The sequence below is a fragment of the Falco punctatus genome (assembly GCF_963210335.1).
Source record: "Falco punctatus genome assembly, chromosome: 15".
In the NCBI taxonomy this organism is placed as follows: Eukaryota; Metazoa; Chordata; class Aves; order Falconiformes; family Falconidae; genus Falco; species Falco punctatus.
The window spans coordinates 12,936,331-12,952,442 of NC_137595.1; the positions used below are offsets into that span (position 1 = coordinate 12,936,331).

The following is a 16,112-nucleotide window of genomic DNA, read 5'->3' on the forward strand; positions in this document are numbered from 1 at the left end:
TTTGATGTATTCATTGGTTTAATTTATTTGTAGCTGTCATTTCGTGTTCTGGCGTGATTTTGGAAATTAAAATGAAAAGTTAATAACATTTTTATAAAATAATAAGGTATTTTTTAAATTTTTATTTTAGGAACAGGACAACATTACTGCTGGTAGTATTACAGAATGAAGGCCAAGCCATGAAAAATGTCGATTAGACAGTTTTGGAGACAGGGAGCCTTTGTTTTTCTAGAGATAAGATTATACTTCCCACATAACAGCCGTTTCACATTGCTGAAATCTGTTCTATCACCACAGATCAAATCAATAAAACAAGTCCATTTAACAGGATTCCTGGAAACAGGAAAATATGGATTATTTGACAAAATTACATTTCTGTTTCATAGTTTATTACACAGAGCTTTTGTCTTTTTTGGTTTGTTAGATTTTTGGACTTTTTTTTGAAAGATCCATGTTGAAAAAGCCATTGTTTTTTCAATGAGCAGAATCTGAACAGATTAGATATCCTCATCTCTTTGTTTTTTAGAAAAAGAAATAACTTTGAAATTTCAGATCCTAAATGGCACTGTGGCACTGAGAGATCGCATGTAGCTTCTGAAGGTACCAAAATAAAAGACAAAGCCAGGACATTCCCTGTGGTGCAAAAGAAGGGAACTCCTCTCTCTGGTGTGCGGAAGGTACCTCCAGTACGCAGCCTCAGAGCCTGGCCTCTCTTCACAAAAGTCTCAAGCAGAAGTGTAGTTTATACCCTACTCTGAATGTTCTTATAGCTTTCATGACTATACAGTGGATGCAAAATAGGCGAGGAAAGAGTACAAAACCTTTCCTTTATTTGTTCCTGGTGTAGGAACTACCTGCTTTGACTTTTTCCTAGGATTAATGCAGCTAAACAGGATCGTTTTGCTGCCTGGTTCTCCATGTGATTTTGTGTATGAAGAGTCAAAGCTAATTTTTTTGATTTTTAAAAGAAGTGTACAGAATTTTTTTCTTTCTATGTAGTCTTTTACTTTGAGCTTTCACGATCAAGACCAGAAAAGATAGATAAGTGCATAGAAGACACATTACATACAGGATCAGAAGTATATGAAATTTGGAATAAACTTCTGCCAAGAATTATTTTAAAAAATTGTGTATAGCAGATACAGCTGAGTAAAAAGAGGCTGCTTGTAGAGGGGAATGCATGTGACTTCATTTTGGGTCCAATACTTTACAAAGGCATGCTGGAAGAAATGCTGCAAGCCACCCAAGGTGATGAATATATATTGTACAAAAGGACAAATGCCAGATATTTGAAGGGAAAACGTTTCCTAAGCACAAATAGAAGCAGGAAATATAAACTGGAAAATATGTACTGAATGAAGTATTCGCTGTGGAGTAACTGTCCAATGCTACTGTGACTGCTAGTTGTCTTTGATACTTTGGGTTATTTCTGCTCAGCCTGCAGATAGATATAGACAGTGTCTATGGGGCTGGTATACTCACTATCACATAAAGTTTTCTCTAATGCAGTCTAAATGTCAACAAGATAAGCAGATTGAATTTACTTTCCATTTTCATGTTTGATAAGGACAACCAAATCAAGAAAGCAACAGGGAAGCAGGTGTGTAGTTAACAGTTTTTGTCTTAGCCCAAAAAGGTAAGAAGTGCAAAATACCAAAGGGAGAAAGGTTTGTGAGCATTTATCAAATGGTGAGGTCATGCTCATACTTCCCTCTTTTCACAAAATGCACTTTGGATGTCTCCATAAATTTGAGTCTGCCCTTGCAGAACAGACGGCTAAAAGAGGTATCACCAAAAGCTCTAGATTTATACTTACCAATTGCCGAACCCAGAAGCACTGAAAGATTTGCCGCTGTAGTTTGACTTGAATGGTTATGTCAGTTCCCATCCACACAACTAATGTTTGTGCAGTGTGAGCTTTGGCATGAACAAGAATAAAGAACATTTATTGGGGATATCTGACAGCATTGTTGTGGAGCAGGCGAGAAAGAACAGCTGTTATCTTTCATAGAGAACTTCTGTTACTGCGCATCCTTGTAATGGGATAAGGAATTCCCCTGTATTTGTTTTCTTGAGCATAAGCAGTGGCACAGAGGCATGGGGCAATAGAAGAGTGCAGGAATGGGGGGATGAATGGGCAGGAACCTCAGCTCCATCTCTGCCAGACCATGGACAATCACAGGTGGGTGAAATCACTACTGTCTTGGCTGCTCTTCCCTTTCCAAATGGGGCACGTGGTGGGTTTGCATGAAGACAGGAAAAGGCAGAGGCATTTATCAGGCTGTATGATAGCGCCATGCTGTGGAAAGAAACACCTAAATGTGTTAGATGCTTATGGTATCTGCTGATGTGCACATCTGGATGTGATCCTTGTTTCTGTTCCATTGCACATGGATCAGATTAAAGTTGAGGCCCAGCGAGTATGGAGTAAGAACTAAACAGCAGAGATAATCCAAGCTTAGTTAACTGGTCTGTTGTGTTCCCCCAGCCTCTGGTGATTAGGATGGTTTATTTAAGCTTTTGGATATTCTCTATCCTTGAAAGCCAGGCAGCCGTTCCCTGTAGTTACCCATCTGACTGCAGATTGCAGGGCCTGGCTCCACGAAAGGCTCAGCAACCGCAGCTGAGTATGACAGAGGACGAAGAGCTCTGTCGATATGAATTAAGATAATATTTACCACCTTACTGCTCACAGCTGAGTAAAATGAAATGTCTAGCAACAAATTTTAGCTGATTTTAAAAAGACACAGATACATTTTTCATCTGAATTGCTTTCACTGACTCTCTACCAGACTAGGCTTACTGATTCTTCACTGGCATTCACCCAATTAATCTGCAGAAATTAGAGACACATGAGAGACTGGCCTGGCTGTTATTCACAGAGCAACCTTTACTCCATGTGAGCAATGCTACAAGAGGTTCACGTGCAGCTGAACCAGCGCATCCCAGCTGCAGCAATGTGGAAGTCCTAGGTAGCTACTCTGAGCTGTGCACGATACCTGGCCTTTGTGAAACACCCTTTTTAGTGGGCAAGTATGTTATAAATTTTCGGGAACTTACACAATATTTCCTGTTAAAAAGGTAATGGACAGTGGACCATGTAACTTTGTGGAAAGAGCACTGAATTGAATGATAGGGCAAACTTTGATTCAGTCCAAGGATTTGTCTCTGATATAAGTGGTGAACACAGGCAAGAGATCGTCCCCCATATGTCTTGGTGTACACATGCCAACTTCTCCTTTTGAATAGCTTTGAAAAGCACTTAACTACGTAAGAAGTAGGTATGTCATATATCGTGAATAAGGCAAACGCATGATGCTTTATACAATTTGAGCTACAGACAGTTTATTCCTCATTTCTAGGCTTTGGGTTTTTTTATTCTGGTGGCTAACATGTAAAAATGTAATTTCTTTTTTAACATTGATTATTTCCTTATGTATAGGTCACAGCTTAAAGGTTTGTTGTTATTTTTCTGTCTATACTAGTTTAATTAATCAGAGACTAAACTCTAGAAAGATTTTCTCAGAGCGGAGTGATTAACTGCTTTGGATTTTTCAGATATGTGCTGCCCTTTAAAAGGAGTGCATACTGTCTTAATGAAGACCAGGATGCCAGAACATACTATGAAGACTTTTTCCTCCCCACAGACAAGTCCTTAATGCAAAAGTCTGAAGTCAATATACATCCAGGAGGTATGTTTTAGTGTAATTATTTCAAGCTTCATCTCTTTGTCGGAAAAACAAACAAACAACTGGCACTTGCCTTTAGTTCCTTTAGTATGTTAATAACTTTACAGCTGCTTATAGAAAAAAATCAGTCTTCCACAATGACACCAGTTTGTATCTGCTGAAGCACCCCATCTGAGCAATAATAAATCAGTCATTTGAAATGGCACTAGTGGGTGGATTAATAGGTGTTGAAGAGTTCATATCCTTGCAGGTGTGAGCATTTATGAGGGATATGTTGTATATGCTTGCCCCACTCCTGTCCTCTTCCCTTACAATCTCAGTTAGCCACCGTTGGAGGCAAGGTACTGAGCTAAGTTAAACTGTGCTGTGACCTAGTGCTGCTCTCAGTCACATTGTTATGCTCCAGGTGTGACTACAGAGATGGTTATGGACAGATTCATGCTGCTTGTTAACATTGATTTGGGAGCCCACCAACCGCTGTGCATAGCACAGTACAGCGCTGTGTCTGAATTAATAAGCCATGCTAAATTCAGTGGGCAGAGAGCCACAATGATGTGGCTGCACGGTTTCCAGGCTGAAGCTGGGTCATGATCCGCCAGGCTGAGCACTGGCAGAGCTAACGTGGGATTGTCTGCATTGTTTGTCTCTTGGCAAACTGAGGAAGACAGTACTGGACCAGCAATGCTTGGGTTACATTTGGAATATTCTTTTTCCAAACATGACATGTTGGAAATGTTTATTTCCTGTCTCCTCCCTTCCAAAGGAAAAACAACAACAAAAAAAAAAAAAAAGAAAGAAAAAGAAAAAAGATGTTCTGCATAATCCTGAAAACTCATGTAAATATATCAAGTATTCTGCTGTTTATTCATTAGATGTCTGAGATGCCACATCAGTACAAAGGTAAACTATTATAACAGAGTTGTTTATGATGATCTAAGGGTAGAAAAGGGGTGCAAATAAAGGTACAAAGTAGCATGTAATGGGTTGAAAAAGGCTGGCCATCTTCTGGCACATAAGCCCTTCATCGGTTTGGATAGCTGTTTCTATTTCAGACCTGGCAATAATTCATGTGTCCAAAATGTGTCTGTGTTTCTGTGAAAATATCAGCTGGTCCAAGACGAAATCATCATATCTTTATTATTTTCAAAGTGTACCTGGGTCAGGGAAGACTTTAAGAATAGCCTCTGTCTTCTGTCTCACTATCCATATGCCAACATGCAGTCCCTTTAAATGTAGTTCTGTTAGTTGAATGGATTCAACTTCCATTGAAATAATCTGTTATAAAGACAAAAGAAATTTTAGACTGTTGTTATTGTTATTCTAATTTACAAATTACAATATTTGTAATTACAAATTACAGCAGAAATCAATAGTCCTTTCACTGTTTCATAAAACTTCTGAAAGTCACTGTGTAAATTTTAAGGAGACAGCAATGCCTGTATTTTAAGAATATTCAAAACCTTTTGTGTGGAATAAGCCTGTCTCACATAACATAATATCAGCTGTTTTCACCTAAAATACAGCTGTCTGGGGTACTAGCCTTCCAGGGTAATTTGCATAAGCCAAACAAGGATATTTTGAATACTGGGAATGGAATTTGCTAGTTCATGCCACAAAATGAGTGAAGCATAACCCACGGAAATGTTGCCTTTTTCCACCACTGCCTGGTGAAAGATAAACCAGTTTCATTCTAATCTGTAGATAATGACCAGTTGTATAGATTTAGGTGAGTACTTCTGTCTTGAATCTGCTGGCATTCCAATTAATTTGCTTCGGCTGGGTTCAGCTGTGTTCTTATAATCGCTTTATGTTCAATACTTCTGTTCACTGGATTTAATCACAGAAATATTGGTATTTTATAAAGGTTTTCAAGAAACAAATGGAACAGCTGCATTTGCACCCACCCTTGACAGAGACGTGGTGCATCATTTACGTGAACTGAGTCTGCACATTTCCTTTATTTTGCACCCTCCTCTGACATGATCTGACAGCATGAGTGAAGCCTGCTAATGACAACCAATGATCATATATCACTTCGCTATTTTACTGCATGTGGGTGGAAAGATACGTGTAATGAAACAGAACTGATAAGGTAATATTCTTTATATTATTAGTTACCCATGGGATTGGTGTGAACGAAACCTGCTGTCCCAAAGCAATGCCCTTTAGAGTTGGCTGATCTAAGAGATGTCACTGGGGTAAGTTCAACCTTGTTTAACTCCACTAATTCCTATATTTTATACAGATATGATGGTGGAAGGTCTGAGCAACACTTGCTTGTTTCTGCGATTTGGATCACTGAATTCTGTAGTCATTATACTTTTTTTTTTTTCCTTAATTCATGTCTATTAGAAAAGGTGCAGGCTTTTCTGAAGCTGTCCTTATTGAACAGAGAATATAGGTAGGTCAAATAATTCATGAACACAGATCACCATTAAATGAAATGATAGAAAAAGAGACTGCTTGTTTATTTTTAAGAGATTACTGTAGAGATTTTTTCTCAAGGAAAATTCCCCTTTTCACAGAAAGTATGAGTTATTATGGCTAGGAGTCTGACTGTTACAGAATTTTCATGTGTAATATGAAACTCTCAAATACAGGAGCAAAATGCCGGTAATTGCAGTCTTACATGGAATAGCTGATGGATTCCATGGTGAAGCAGAATGTTTGACTTCATAGTATGGCTGTAATGTAGAGGCCTTTATAAATTCAAGGACACAGTGACATTCACGTATCTACCAGTAGGTGCTACCATGCAACTCATAGAATAAATACATTATGAAAAAATTAATAAACTGTCTCACAGGAAAGAGCATGTGGTAGAATTACCCCAAGGGACCTAAACATAGTGTTCTACCAGATGGACTGCTGGAGAAACACCATCTGATCAGAACAATGTAGGCTTTTCTGTATGACTTGCAGTGCAAGAACTTGTCTACGCTGGAATTTTTCTGCATATTTCCCAATAGCTTGTTTAGGAAAATCCTTCCTTATGCGTTGCTGTTTCCCTTCTTTGTTTCTTCAAAGCTCACCGCTTTGAAAAGCTTAGGGAGAGCTTCATTAAATTTAATAGAGCAGTTGCAACAGAGGGGAAAAGAAAAATCAACCACTGAAGTATGCTGGTTTGTTCTGTTTTGTTTTGTATTTTCTTTGTGATTAGTGTCACTGTCACATAAGATTGAATTTCTCAGATATAAATATTGGCATCCTTCGGGCTTTACTTTCTCTTCCAAAGCTCACTGGACAAAAACTAGAGATTGATTATAGTCTTCTTCAAGGCAGCCTGAGAGCCTTGCTCAGAAGAGTTCAAATCTCTGTCCAAAACACTGTGCAGACTACTCACAATTCTTTTTGTGGTAATGTTGTAACAAATATGTTTTAATTGAAGTGTTGAAATTTGCAACCTGCTGATCCTTGAATGTATTCTGCACTACACAAAACAAGTGCTGAAAATTACATACCTATTCTTACAATTAAATTTGACTCTGCATAAGTTATTGGACTAAATGAGCTGGATTTAATCTAATCTTTTCAAGTTCCCAGAACTTCTGCTCAAAACATGAGAGTGTTTATCATGCATAATTGTTTCTCCTTTGTAGTGCCCTTCATTACCTCTGTTTGCGTTCTGCTATTACATGGTCTAAATTTCCTTTTAAGTATCAAAATTAATTCCAAGAAGGCAGGAAGGCAGCAGTAAGAAAAATGTGTTTGTTTTGTGATACCTGTTTACACAAGTCTAAATTTCTTATGAAAATCTATCAGTGAAATCAATACAAGCCCTTGGTGTGCAGAAAATCAGGCACCCCAAACCCTTGTGTTGTTTTGAAGCCTTTTGTTTTTGCAAGACTAAAATTTTGTTTCCTCTGCTTGGATGCTTGTGGTCATTGAGAGCTCTTCTGTATTTTCTGGTCCAGCAATCATGCACCTCTGAACCTCCAGATAACTGCATTTGGCTTCAGTCAGAGCAGTCCCCTGAAGTGCTCCCCATGAAGCATGAGATTGTGGTAGTCACTCGAACAGCCCAGGCAGGCAGTGGCGAGCAGCTCGTAGGGCTGCTGCAGGCACTGTGGTTTGCAGGCACCGTGGGTTACAGCCCCCTGCCAACCTGCTCGCGGTGATGATTGCTCTGCTTTAACGCTTTGGGTTTAGTTTGTTTTCAAACGCTTGAATGTTACATGGCTTGTTTTAATTAAAACACTTGCACAGTGAGGAAAATTCACCCTTTGGCACTAGATTACTCTCAGAGATACTATAAAAGTAAATACGCATTAATCTTCTCTAGTGAGGGGAGTCGTACAATCAACATCCTAAGAGCCAGAGCTGCAGAACTGGAGTCAACAGCAAGGAGTTCTGCACAGGTGAAGTTTGATACATATAACTGTTTTGTAGGAGGCTTTTCTTTAACTGCAAGAATTGGAGAGGGTTTTACTCAGCAGCAGGTTGTGGTGTCAGTTTTGGTCCTGAGGAGCAGAGAGCACTGCTAACACACTATGTTGCAGAGGAAAATGAAACCAGTCCTAAGCACACATACCCACCCCCAAGCCTGCAGCTGGGCTGCTGTTGCTCCAGTTGTCATTGCCACACTGTAATACTTTTTCCTTTTGGAAGAAAATATTTTGGAGTTTGATTTGGACTTTCATTTAGCTATAGAACATAGACATACGCAGTCTGGATTCATATAGAGTCATAATAGACAATTTGTACAAATTTTTTCTTGAATAGACAAGAAGCTGCAAAATGAATCGTACTACTGTACATTACTACAACCATTACGTATTCTCTCAGAAGGAAAGGGGAAAAGGGTGATTGTTGAGTTGAATTCCAGCTTCTGACTGTTGATGCGATACTTGGGACTTCAGCACTCAGATGAATTGAGATATCTGGGACTTTAACACGAGTGCTCGATTCCTGCTGGAGCTAGTGGGAGCTGAATATGCTCATGTGCATAGTAGGCCTGATTATGCAAATGATAATGAGCTCTGGCCATGAAATTTATAACAGGCTTTGTTAAATTTGAAGTTGAGAAATAGAATGCGTGTGTGGTTTGCACATGGATCTGCAGGACTTTAAAGTCTATTTCTCTTTAATCCTCTGTGTCCTCACCCCTAAATTGAAAGGAGTGGTAAGCATTTGTCATCTCTGAAAAGTCTGGGAGATATCAGGCATAATGCCTTTGGGGTACACTGGTACAGTTCTGCTGAAGAGAAATATTCAAATCCAAACTAGTAGAAAATACATGGTATTCCAAAGACGACCTTACTGTGCCTTAATGTAAAGTTAGAATAGTTTCTTTCTGTCTTTTAAATAAGTGACATCTTTAGAGAGCTAAAAATCACTTTTCTTTTTGCCACTGATAAATACAGATACTTTTGTGGTGTTTTCTTTTGCTTATTTATTTATTTCTAAGACTTCTGAGTTTTTCTCCTTTCAAAAAAGTAGTATCATAACACTCTGGAGAGTTTTTTGGTTGTGCCCGGTTGTAAAACACAAAATCACAAGATGACTGCTTTGAATATATAATTCATCCAAGTTTTCTTATCTAGAGACGTTAATAGCTTACTACAAAAACAAAAAGAAATTTATAGCTGTGTGAATTTGTACATGAGAATTAACCTCCTTGACATAAAAAATGAAATATAAAATATGGTTTGAAAATTTTAAAATTAGCTGTAATATAATAAAGAACTCTTGTGGCTCTTTCATAGAATCAAATATTTTTAAAATTAATTTCATGTTGAAAGTATGATTATCTCCCCGACATTGTTATTTTAGATGTGGTGTGGCTCAAGAAACTTCTACATGCATCAGTTCTTGGATTTGTGACCATCTGTGGTGCACTATTGTAACAAGGCTGATTTTGAGTATGCTCTGGGAGCTTGTCTAACGTTTTGCCTGCCTTCCTTAAAATAAGTAACTTCTGTGAACTTGGATTCTGTGAAAAACTCCGTTCTAGTGCTTAGCTAAAGTAGTCTATGCTTGATAGAAATCCTGTAGAAACGTATGAGCTATCAACTGCCTTCTATGGAATGAAAATCAATTTCTGGGATAATTTGGCTTATATTTTCCATTTGTTGGGTTGCTTCACAAAAGCTATAGATACTTAAAAAAAAAAAAAAAAAAAAAGTCAGTGGAAAAAAGATTACCTGAATTTTGGCCAAAGTTTTGCTTACAAATACCCTAACTAGCCTTTTGTATACCACGTCTGGAGCAAGAACAGGTCCTGAACTCCATTTAACTAGGCACTGTTCAGCTATCCAACAGTGATTTACTTCTAGCTCATGAGATAATTGATCTGAATCAGGAATGTTCTTGTTGATTTTCAATTCCTCTTGACCTATGTAAAATCCCGATCAGTCTAGGTGAGAGGTTCCTTAGCTAGTTAGAATGGCACATTGACATCAGTCAGTCAGTATGAGGACCTTTGACCAGGTCGCTGTGAAGGTTAATATAATGAATACTCATGAGTATCAATATAAATCTAACCCTGCAAAGCATGGGTAGGAAGACCCTTAAAGGAGTTGCAGTCAGCTGTATCATCCATCATTTTTTAGATCAATGTTATGTGGATCACAGTTTAATTCATTGCTATTCTCTGTCCTGTCTCTCAAAGTCTTCAGTTACAGATACCTACAGATAGATTGGACTCCTCCTGTGATAATTAATTTTTTCTTTTAAGGATCATGTATCACCCTTCAGGTTTAAATTGTGTGAAGATGGCTGCAATCCCTCTAATGTCTGATATCAAGCTACTCACAGTTGCAGTGGCTTAATAAAGAGTAATATGAGCAAATATAAACCATAGTTATAGCCAATGAGTGTATTACAAGCTCACCTTCAAGCAATCAACAAGGTACTACGGGAAAAATATTTGCTAGACTATACCCTAAGCTCATCTAGGCAGGCTTCCCTTAATTTTTCTGTCGTAGCTTATTCTGCTGTTTATGTCCTTTGACTAACAAAAGCAGCGTAAGGGAGGAGAGGAAGTGTCTACCACAATTCCCTTGTGAAGTTCTTCATGGATCAGTTTGCCAGAATGACAAAGTCCAGGCAGAGTGTGGGCTTTTCTGCAAATGAGGAGTTTAAAAAAAGCATCTTTAGGATTTCCATTGAAATAGATGTTGCAAGTTGCCTGATGGAATTTAATCTGCTTGATAATTGATAATTGTACCTGTGAGGCAATTCGTAAGCTCCTGTGGTGGCAGATAAGAAAGAGTTAATGGCATGACCACTTTTTCCTTCCACTTTCACTGCTTCTCTGACTGTGATTACAAAGCTCATTTTAGTGGCAGCTCTCCTAAAAGACTGCAGCCCAGCCACAAAGGGACAGCCTGGCACTTGGCCAGGGAAATATCTCAGGCAGGAGAAGATTGGATCCACATATTATCGTTTGATACGTGAGAGGTGGTGAGAGCCAGAGAAATTAAGAGCAGCTTTTGGCTGCCTGTCCCAGACCCCTTAGACTTGCCCCTGCAGAGAAGCCCAGGGTTGGATTCTCTGTTTCTCCCCCAGAGGTGGACACAACGATCCCAACACAAAGTAAAAATCACATGGGAAAGGACCTAAAACCTGTGCATGGATGTAGAGGCTAGAGGCTTTTGTGATTATTATTATTTTTTTTTTTTTTAACCCATTGCCAGGGAGATCAGAGAAAACTGCAGAGATATTTTATTTCGCGATGCTGGTATGGGAGATGTGGACACCAGGGGGCGCAATGGCCACTGTCTGCGGCGCTGAGGGCTCCAGGATGCAATTCCGTCCTCTCTATGTAGGTTAAACGGAGGAGAGATTATTCTGAGGAAACACACTCTGTGATAATACACTTATGAAACTTTTTTTTATGATGATGATGTAACTTCAAGCATACTCTTCTGAGTATCTGGCAACATGAGTGGGACTGAAAAGCCAGGAGAGGTGAGAGACGTTCTGAAACGCTAGTCAATTCCTACACCTAACTTGTTTGCAGCATCGTCTCTGTAATTGTTCATGGCAGAGCTAAGCTATGCAGTGGAACTGCTGAAAACGTGCATGATGACAGAATAAAACTAATTATAAAAGGTTCTTAAATATATTGTAGTATTAAATATTACAGGATTATTCTCCAGTCTGGTGGTAATTTTGCTGAAGTAAGAAATCCTTTCACATTATTGTCAGGATGCAGCTTTCCATGCAAAATCAATTCTGATGATAACACTAGCACTTAGCTGATCTCAGAAGGCTGTTCCATTGTGTTTATGAAGTCAATCCCTTATTACTTATCTATAGAAATTCATATAAGATGTTTTGAAAAGCTCGCAGATAAATAGCTCAGTGTACATCATTGCATCTCTTATTATGGAAATCGCTGTGATCATTTAGATGTAATAGATTTGGGAGTTTTTAGTTAGCAACAGAGTTTCTGCAGAATAAATGAAAAAATATTGATAGGTAAACGTGGTTCAGCAAAAGGAGAATAATAATGTAAAACATTTATGATAAAGCAAGGCTGTTCAATTAAAAAGCTAACAGTAAAGGGCATATCTGTTTGTGGAAAAAGCCACAAAACAAACAGAAGGGAATTTCAACAGTAAATGCTGACAGACAAATTAAGTAATAAATGGGTTGAAAGGATTTGTGTTACTTATCTTGATCTAAAGAAGCAAGTACATAATTGTAATTGACCACAGTTTAACCCATTGGCAGTTCACTGTTCAGTGAACATTTTAAAGATATGTAATTTCAGTTGTAAAAGTAAAATGGGATAAATGTGATATGGCTTGCCTTAGCGATATCTGAAGCATAAAATGTCTGTCTTCAACCTATAACCTCTTAAAAATAGAGCTAATATAAGTGAACATGGTGCCATTCATTAGCATGTCAATGGTGATTCTCTAACACGGTGCCATTAAATTACTGTGGTGATAATTGAGACATTAAAAAAAGACAGATGCTAGGTCTGTTTCTAGGCTCTTATAACCCTTTAGCAATTAAATTTCAATGAGGTAACATAACACAGCTATAGCAAAAATTAACAATTGGGAACATCTTTCCATAAAATTGCCTTTCTCTAACCAAATTAATATTTTTAAAGGGCCAAATTTTAAGCACAGACTCTGCTTGGTTGATGTGATTTCAGTACTGCTAAATGGGCCAAAGTCTGGCCTAAAGGGGCTCATCAGGATTCTTGTAGTGGGGATAATGGGACATGGATGGGGGAGGTTGTTATATGCTGTAGATTCACTGGATTCTCTGCCTGAAAAGCATGGGAAGCGAGAGAATGTGCCAGGGTTAAACCTGCAGTTAAGCAGAAGGTCCAGCCAAAAGCAGGCAGAAACAGAGTGAGAGGTAGAGACAGGGGCATGGGAAGGAACAGAGGTTTTCAGTTTGTGTCACTGTAGAGTAAAAGTGATGTTGAGGTGGTGTGGACCCTGCTCCTGTCAGTCGCATTCTCTGGCAGTAACGACAGCCTGGCCACCCCAGTAATGCACCCATGGGTGCCAGACCAGAGCGGGCTGGAGGGATCCTTGCTTGGGAAAAGCTGCTCCATCACATTCTGCACATGTGGGAGCAGGGCAGGACTAATGAACAAAAATCCCATAGCAAAAACAAAACAAGCAGATGTGAATCCTATTGACCCTCTGGAACCTGAAAGTTTTGTCTGAATAATTTCATAAATTCTTATTTTCATCATGCATTTAGAGGATTATTTTTCTTTTCCACTTCTGGCCTTCGACACCATGACCAGTCAAAATTTTCCATATTTAGTAACGTGAAGGACAGGGGCTACTAAGTACCAACTGGAATGCCTTGTTTTCTTAGCAAGATCAGTGTCTCCCCTTTGCCTTGTAATGAGCCAATTTGATGCATTGTGACAGAGCCTTCGATGCTGTAGTGCAAATATAGTGTAGTTAGAAGCACTGGCTGCTAGCTAAAACCACCTGCTGTCAATGCTTCTGGCCGCAGGCATCTCTACTGGTTTCCAAATTCTTTCCCAAATGGTGCTGGGAATCTATATGCTGGGTATGATGTTCAGGTAGCGGAAAACCATGCGACACAGTGTGCAGTGCAACACATCACTGTGTTCCCAAGACAACTTCTCATGTAAGTCTCACGCCACTGTCAAACCTTGTGGCATATACTTCAGTTTATAGGCAAACTGTGTCTGAATAGCAAAGAAAATTGTAGAGAATGTCCTGTTCCTTTCTCAGTTATGTTTGATTGTGGAGCACCAGCTGTACTTGCTAAGGTCTAAACCAACGTGGATAAACTCTTTTGCATCCCTGTGACCTTGCAGAATCTTGAGGCTGGTAAATTCCAGGAACTTTCCAGGGAAATGGACAGGGCAGGACTGGAGGAAAAGTCAGCAGGATCTCTTCCCCAGTCCCCTTTACACCCAAGTAATTTGCTAAATGCTGGAATTTGCTTATTAGAGACTACTAATGGCATCATATATAAGGGCTAGTTGCAATCTGCACATTGGGAAAAGCTAGGATTTCTTTTCCTTCACTGGAATGTTTGCTTTATCATACAAGGCACGCTGAATAAAGCTGATGTTTCCTGGGTCACTCAGAAGTGGCAGTGGTGTATCAGATGTCTGTGCAGTGTGTTGTGATGCCTTCCAGTGTATCCAGTATTAGAAATTGCTTATAGCACATTTTATACAGAATTGCCCGGTAGCTAGGGGCTCCCTCTTGTAGTCAGATGAAACTTCAGGTGATAAGAGCAGCCACTTCCACAGGTTAATAATTTTGTATTCATCAGGAATAAATTTCAGTGTAAAAGACCTACTTGCAGACTATGGGTCATATTAATGCAAATCATCTTACTCTTATCGGTTTCCTTGGAGTTACGCCTATTTATACCAATCTGAATAGCTGGCCTTATGTATACAACAGTGATAGCATATGGCTTTTAAAAACTTCATGCTATTTTGCCTTAAATCAGAGTGATCATTAGCATCTCAAAAAGCATCATAGCATGGATTGAATTATCTGTAATAGCTTCAATAAGGTAACACCTGGTTCAACAGGTGCCTGAAGTCACAGCAGGCCATCTGTTAGTGGTCCAGTCGGATGCTTTCTAAATCCATCTAGCAAGAAAGCAAGGACACTGGGGAATAGTGCTGAAGAGAGGGAATCCAGCAACCTGCGCGCAGAATGCCAGGTACAGAAGCAAAGGTGGAATGTATATTGTAAGTAAGGCTTTTCATTCTGTGTTTCAGTCTGCTGGGAAGATTGGAGGCGCTGTGAAATTTTTAAATAAAAGCTAGATATAAACTTGGAGACAATCACCAGCTGTTCAATTCTCTTCTGCAGTGTGTGGAGGAACAAAGGCACATTAAAGACTGACAAAAGGATTGAAACAGCATAGAGCAGCATCTGTGTGGCACGATTCCCACTACCACAGGGGCTTCTGTCTTTACAGATGATTTCACAGCAGTGATAAGAAACAACTGGGTAATGTTATTGGCCAGTGTTAAAGATCTGTCTGGTATATAAGTCCTTGTGTATGTCTATACTAAGCCACGCACTGCTCTGATCATATGTGACTATATCCAGTCGGATGGCTAGCTCTCTGCTGCAATAGGACTATGCTGCAGGTCTATGAGAAATAAACCTTCACTCAAGCAACGCTGGCTGTAAATCATCTAATGCATAAAAGCTGTTGCTTGTAGTGTTAAAACTTTGTTGTCTTTGCTGAATTCTTGTGGGTTAGCAGCATGGCCCCTGGCACACAGTAGTGTGTCAATTAAACTTACTGTGCTGGCAAAGGAAGAACCCAGACAGAATACAGAGCACCAGAAATCTCAAGATCCTGAACGGCCGTTAGTATTGATATAAGTAGATCTGGCAGACACCACCCATTCTGTTTGTTTCTACTGCTAGGGGTTTTTTTTGTGTTTGTTCATTTGTTTGTTGGTTTGGTTTTTAAGGCAGAAGACCACAGAGGGAGGATAGTCCAGCGTGCCTCACCTGGATTTATTCAGCACACTGGTTCAGACCATATCTTCAAGATGATGTCTTCCCCAAATGTGCATCGCACATAGGAGATATTCTGGTGCACACAACACATCTTGTGTGGAACTGGTTCGCTCAGCACAGACCCTGTAGCGGAGAGGCAAGCTAGGATACTGTTGACAAGAGTCAGAAGCAGACATGCTGCCAGGCCCCTGAGGGTAGGAAGGAAAGAGTTTTTTTATAGGGATCCTGTGATATCGCACAAAGCTGGTGTCTCCAGAGGTGGCACAGAAAGCTGCTTGATCTAAGAGCAGGCCTGCAGGAGGTTTGCCCAGTGAGGACATGAGTAGAGGGACTGGTTTTATCTTTTTCTCTCTGAGCTGTTAGGTCAAAGCTTTTGCTATATTCAAAGTTTGTTTAGTTTATGTTCTAATGAAATATTAGAGCAGAGCTTCAGAGCTTTCTTCGGCTGAGCTTCTGCACCACCTGG

The 16,112-nt window shown here is 39.4% G+C and overlaps 1 long non-coding RNA gene across 2 annotated transcripts in view; it reads left to right on the forward strand.

The window, feature by feature from the left end:
- Window positions 1-16,112, forward strand: part of LOC308053772 — a 91,831-nt gene that overhangs the window by 47,094 nt on the left and 28,625 nt on the right. Inside the window, exon 2 of one of the 2 annotated variants that reach the window (XR_013923793.1) lies at window positions 1-16,112. This exon is cut by the window's left edge and continues 13,589 nt beyond it; it is cut by the window's right edge and continues 3,178 nt beyond it. This is a non-coding gene — a long non-coding RNA (uncharacterized lncRNA). The other variant, XR_013923794.1, reaches the window with a different exon arrangement.